This window comes from Capsicum annuum, chromosome 11 (genome assembly GCF_002878395.1).
Source record: "Capsicum annuum cultivar UCD-10X-F1 chromosome 11, UCD10Xv1.1, whole genome shotgun sequence".
Classification (NCBI taxonomy): Eukaryota; Viridiplantae; Streptophyta; class Magnoliopsida; order Solanales; family Solanaceae; genus Capsicum; species Capsicum annuum.
The window spans coordinates 220,264,956-220,271,595 of record NC_061121.1 but is presented as its reverse complement, the minus strand read 5'-3'; the positions used below and the strand labels follow the sequence as shown (position 1 = coordinate 220,271,595).

The following is a 6,640-nucleotide window of genomic DNA, read 5'->3' as shown; positions in this document are numbered from 1 at the left end:
ACATATGACTGAATGTATTACGACTAAAGTTAAATCATGATTAAAATATAAAATGTAACAAATATTTAGATTGTATTTATGAATAATATATAAATTATTTAAATATATATATATATATATATATATATATATATCGGTTTGATTTGGTTATTTTGTCGGTTATTTTAGAGTAAAACCAAACCAAACAAAATTAATATTGGTTTTTTAAAATTCAAAACCAAACCAAACCAAACCAAACTTAACCAACTTCGATTTTTTTAATCAGTTTGATTTGGATCGCGGTTCGATTATATTCAACTTAAGCATTTTTTTGATGGACGGTATTTGACTGGATTGCTTAATTTACATAAATGATTACTATGATATTAACAGCAAACAAAGACTTTAATTTACATGAGCTGACTAACTAGGAAGTGTATCCGCACATATGGTGAAACTAAATTTATTAAATTACTTACATTTTCTTTTCCTTTATTTTGTTTTTTGCAACGAGTTTTGAGTTAGCAAGTCGCCTCATTCCCTCATACATGCATGCTCTTGTCACTCTTTTATTTTACTTGGCAACTAACTTTGCAATAAATTCGCATCCCATCTCGCTGTTCTCATATTTGGTACTTGGTCGGGTTAAAGTAGCCAAGGGAGGGTGACCATATTAGTTCTTACTTTTCTCAAAGTACAATTAATTATTAGGAATCAAAGAGCTCAACAGCACAAGTGACTTTTTAACTAATTAATGTTTCAATCAAGGATTATAACCAAACATATGATCAATATAGCTTAAAAACACCAAAATTTATTTGTCTAACACTAAACAAATTGCAATATTTGACTATTATTACGTGACTATCCAAATCATGCTTCAACGTTTTGAACAATAAAATAGCAATACCAACACATGATCAAATTTATTACTAACTAGACACCAAAAGCCCGTGCAAGACACGGGCCCAACAAATATTTTTTTTTTTTTAATTATTGTAATTTATAGTATTTTTTTTATATATTTAAAAAAAAAATATAACAAATTATTTGTCTTAGATATTTTAAGTTATTAACTATTGTAATTTATAATACTTTTTATGTAATTTTCAAATGCTTAGATGATCATAATAATTAATTATGAGTGATATAGTAAAGTTACGATTGAAGCAGCAAAGCAGACATGTCTTAATGACTCACAACAACTAATTGAAAGTGATATAGCAAAATTACTATAAAAAGTAGTTGCGAAATTTTTTAAATGGACATAATAATTAATTAGGAGTGACATAGTAAAGTCACGATTGAAACAGCGAAGCAGACATGTCTAATTAGAAGTGATATAACAAAATTACTATACAAAAATACTTGTAATTTATAACACAAAAATTACTACAGGGTGGCAGTCCGTCCGGTCATGTTGTATGGAGCGAAGTGTTGGCCAGTCAAGAACTTTCACATTCAAAAAATGAAGGTGGCGAAAATAAGGATGTTGCATTGGATGTGTGGGCTAACTAGGGGTGATAGAGTTCGGAATGAGACTATCCGGGAAAAGATTGGAGTGACTTCAGTGGAGGACAAGATGCGGAAAGTCCTACTGAGATGGTTCGGACACGTGATGAGGAGGAGCACGGTTGCCCCGGTTCGTAGGTGTGAGAGACTAGTTTTGGATGGTTTTAGGCAGGGTAGGGGTAGGCCGAAGAAGTACTGGAAAGAGGTGATTAGGCGGGACATGGAGCAGTTGCAGCTTACTGAGGACATGACCCTAGATAGGAAGATCTGGAGGACGTGAATTAGGATAGAAGGTTAGTGTTAGTTTGGGTCGCTAGTGTAGGGTATTTCTTGGTGGGTGTATTATTCCTACTAAGACACCTTGTTTCATGCTCTATTACGATTTTGTTTACTTTTCTTTGATTATTATTACTTGTGGGTGTCGTATTTATGTTATGTCATCTTATTCCATGCTTTATTATGGATTTGATTATTATTCCTTGTCTTGAGCCGGAGGTCTATCGGAAACAACCTTTCTACTTCTTCGGAGGTATTGGTATGGATTGCGTACATCTTACCCTCCCCAGACCCCACTATGTGGGATTACACTGGATTTGTTGTTGTTGTTGAAAAATACTTAGGTGAAACAGCTGAAGCAGACATGCAATAAATATCTATAAAATATAATTTTTTATTAAATATTATTAATTTTCTAATATATAAATAACTTATAATAATTAATTAGTGAAGATATAACAAATCACGGAGGAAACAGCTCGTGATGCAGGATGGAAAAATAGGCATGAAAAGCAGGCATATTGACGGAGACCTGCCTGCTTCTCCCCGCCATTCCCTCTTATAAGACATAATTTTTTTTGGTAGAAAGAGAATTTATCATACAACAGTTGCGTTAGTGATACTATCCGAAGATAGTCTTAGCCTACTGCTATTATTATATAATTCAGACACTACGGGTATATATTGTCCTGCAAAATAAGTTGCTTCCTTGTCTATTCTAAGCATTTTATGAATAAACAAAAGTAAAACTAGTGTCCATACGTCAAAAAGGGGCTTAGTTTTCTTCTTCCGGCCCTCCTTAGTTAGCAAGTCTGCAACTCCATTAAGCTTCCTTCCTTCATGGAGAATCATTGAGTTCCCCAACTCCCTCAGAAGATCTCTGCGTAAGATAACTCTATCATTTTCCATGTCCATTTCAGCTATTCTTCAATATCCAGATAAATGTAGAGGCTCAATATGAGTTAGCATATTCGTCCTATCCCATAAGTCTAGTGTGCGAGAGCACTCCATAAAGATATTTTTGATGGTTTCATGCTGATTGAAGTCTTTACGTAGAGGGTCAACCTCTAAGCCTATATGCTTAAGAGATGAGCTTGTAGGTAATCGTTGGTGATAACATAGCCAGATGAAGTGCTGGTGAAATTACTCCGCCAGCAAGGAGTGAAAGAACCAAGTTTTCTGTGGTGATGTCAGAATTTGCACCTATTTGTATTTTTTTAGTGATCAGCCCGCTAGTTTCTTTGATCCCACTCGGTCTTCCTTTTCTATTTTCTTCCAAGAGTTCGACCTATCCAGAAAAACTGTCGGCCTACAATAATATTATAACTGAAAAGTTACAATTGAAGAAAAATAAAAGTTTATCTTCTTCTTCGGCCAAGGTACGGATATCTCACTCTCTTTAAGGAAATTCAAGCTCACTGAAGCAAATAGTTTCACTGGTCTAGCAGTAATATTCTTGACTTTTCCCCTCCAGAATACATCAACCTTCTCACAAAGAACAACTCAATAACTATGGACAAGAGTTGACTTCAAAGTTTTACAAAAAGAACGCCTTCCTACAACTAATAAACTCTTTTTTATACTAACTTTTGTGAAATTTATATTATCTTGTGTATATCGAAACCATGCAAGACCACCTCTATTCATAAGTGAAAAAATCTTCCATGCAATGAATAGGAAGAATAAATGAACTGATAAATAATATAGAGGTTACAAAGGTTACAAGAGTTACAACACATAAAAAGTAGGATAATGGAGGAAAAAAGAGTGGAAGTTACATGAAACTTATATCCACGTTCTACGATCACTAACTATTATGTTTTGTTGGATATTTTGGGTCATGGATCGTCCATTTGAATCGACCCAAGCCATTTTCCCCATTTATCTGAAAAAAGAAGTTAAAACAATGTATTTGAATTTTCTTTTGGGAGAGGAGGCGGTGGACAGTTACAAAGAAAACTGTTCAACTCCCCTTATATTCCTCAAGTTTTCTTCTTCAGATGAGAGTGACGAAAAACAGTAACACAAAAGACCAAAAAGTTTGCATTAACAAAACATCCAATAGAAAGATATTTAGTTTGTGGATTTACACTCCATTTTCAAGAGAAACAAAATTGACTTGAATCGATTCTTTCGATAGCAAATTCAACGACTTTTGCTGCAACATATTAAGATATACACACTATTTTTGCTCTGATTTTAATATAACAATGGCATCAGAGATAGGTTTATTCCCCTAATTTTGCATGTAATGTCTCAATTTTAAGTGAAGAAATAAAAAATCAAATTAGAACATACATGTATGAAAAATTGCTGATCGGATATAAATTAAAAATTTTGATTAGACGCACCGCTAAGTTGGTCAAACGCGCCATCGCTAATCCGATCAGACATACCACCGCTAATTCGGTCAAATACACCGTTGATCCAATCAGACGCGTCAAAATTACTTTTTAGATCCGGCATATTAAGAACTCGTTTTTGCCATCAAAGTGTTAGAAAAGAGGATTCTTAAGTGTTGTTTGATATATTATGTAAAAGAAAGTTATTGCACTTTTCTTCTTTCTTTAATAATTATTTATTAAACAAATATGAAAATAGAGTGTTGGGAAAGCAAAAATGCATATCACAGTTTTCTATATTCTCTTTTGGTAAAAGGAAAAGTTAAAGTACCTTTATGAAAAATGTTCCTGCATTTAATGGGTTAATATTTTCTATTTTCTGGTTTCATATGGCATTGGCAGTCTACATGCTTTCACTAAAAGTAAAATATTAATACTCTTCAACACATTTCTATTCTGTTCCTTTGCTTCAAATATTTTAGTAGGATATATGAAAAGGAGTATTATTTTTTTTTGAATAATAAGAAATGGGACATAATTTTATTTTGAATTCTTTTTTTGATTGAAAAATCAGTAACATGTTTTTATTTATGGAGTTGTGTAACCATTTAAATTATTTATTTTAACATTTTTATAATTTAAATAAGTACATAAATTAGACTTGATATAATTCTTGTCAAAATTAGTTCCTAAATTTTTCATAAACTAATTTTGTCTTCTACAATAAATTGTGACATAAGTTATCACATTGAATGGCATAACCATCCTAATTATTTCTTGGTTCCTATTTCAGACATGGCTTAATAGGGACAAACTCAAATCACTCCAAGTGGGAGTTCAAGATGTCGAGAAAAAAATAAAGTGGAAGAGCACGTCATCGAAGGACATGTTTTCGAGGTCGTGAAATCATACGAAATGTTATCCCCAAAGCGACACAAATTTTTTTTTATGAAATGAAAGGGCTATGCGAAGTGAAAGAGACAAGAAAACTGAAAGAGTATGTCTTTTAAGATGATCCCTAATATTACTATTGTTAGTTTTATACATTTGTTTGAAATGAAACGCGTAGAACTGAAAAATGACGTAGAAATCTCGGATTGGGAAGCATTAGCTATTTTAGAAAATTCTCTCCGTGATTCTTGGGGAGATTAATTAATTTTTATCATGAGATTTGACTTAGCGAGCCTTTTTGGGCGTATATAAGTCGTCTCGAATATTTATGGAGTGACTTTTATCTTTAGATTGATTTGTAACTTGAAGTTCTTTATTAACTTTATATTATAAATATATTAAGTTGTTTATCTCAATCTATATGAATTTCATTCATTTATTTGAGTTTACAAAGACTTAATCGAAAACTATCATCCAAATTCACATAAAGAAATTAATTTCTAATTTTGATCAAGTGTTTAGTTCGTAGATGATGATTGAATTCTTAAGTGTTCTTTCGACTATACACTAAACATGAAACCTTTATGTGAATGTAAACACCTAATTTTTTACCAAACCTAATGTTTTACGTCATTTTTAGTGTTTAATATATATGTATTTTATTTTTAGGTCTAAATTAGATATTTCAATTTTATCTTATTTTTATAAGATTTGGTTTAATAATTTTGAAAATTATAAAAATAGAGTCACCTTTTAAATAAGTTTTTATTTTTATTTTTATTATTATTTATTTATTTATTCAAAAATAAGAAGAAAGGAATTTTTTTTGAAAAATTATATTTTTGTTTTATTTTTTTAACTTTTAATAAATAATCTAATGATAGTTGTATTTTTCAATCATATTTCTAAGACTAGTTATTGAACTTATTTTGTATTTTATTAGTTTTAAATAGATTTTATCATTTTTCTTTTATTTAAAATATTAATTAAAAAAAAAAAAAAGGGAAAAACCTATCCTAAACCACCCACTTTCCCCTAACCCTCACGTCTCTCAACCAAACCTTTCCCACGTTCCATTTTTTCTAGAACACAAACACACGATAACACTCTCCTATATATAATAAACACACAACATACACGGACAAGAGAAAAAAAAAAGAAGAGACCAAAACGCTTAGAAAAAATGAATACAAAAAGAAAGAGAGGACATACGAAAACCAACGAAAAGATACTCCAGCACATATACCAAATAAAAAAAAAAAAATTTCAGCCCTCTCACGTTTCAGACAAAATAACAACCAATTAATCCTTTCGAGTTTTGAGGTTTTATTCAACGCTTCGAGTTCGTGGTTTGAACGTTAGCTATTGAAGAAATTAAGTTTCGCAAGAGGTAATCCTCAATCTTTTGTTATTGTATAACTTCATGTCATGATGAATGATACATAATTTCAATATTACAAAGTTGCGCACATTTTAGATGTGTTAATTGATTATTCCTTTATGATGTTATTATATGAAGTACGTTCACAATCTTATTTAATTAAATCTAAAGTAGAGTTTTCTTTTTTGGTATAGTAGATCGTGTTTGCTTTCACATTTGAAGTTATAGTGTTTGTATATTTCAACAAAATTTTATCTAC

The 6,640-nt window shown here is 31.1% G+C and overlaps 1 long non-coding RNA gene across 1 annotated transcript; it reads right to left on the bottom strand.

The window, feature by feature from the left end:
* Window positions 1-2,326: 2,326 nt before the first annotated feature.
* Window positions 2,327-4,312, bottom strand: LOC124888566. Its single transcript, XR_007047029.1, has 2 exons — window positions 4,119-4,312; window positions 2,327-3,076 (listed from the first exon to the last, which is right to left on the bottom strand). It is a non-coding gene; the product is annotated as an uncharacterized LOC124888566 (long non-coding RNA).
* Between the last annotated feature and the right edge of the window lie 2,328 nt (window positions 4,313-6,640).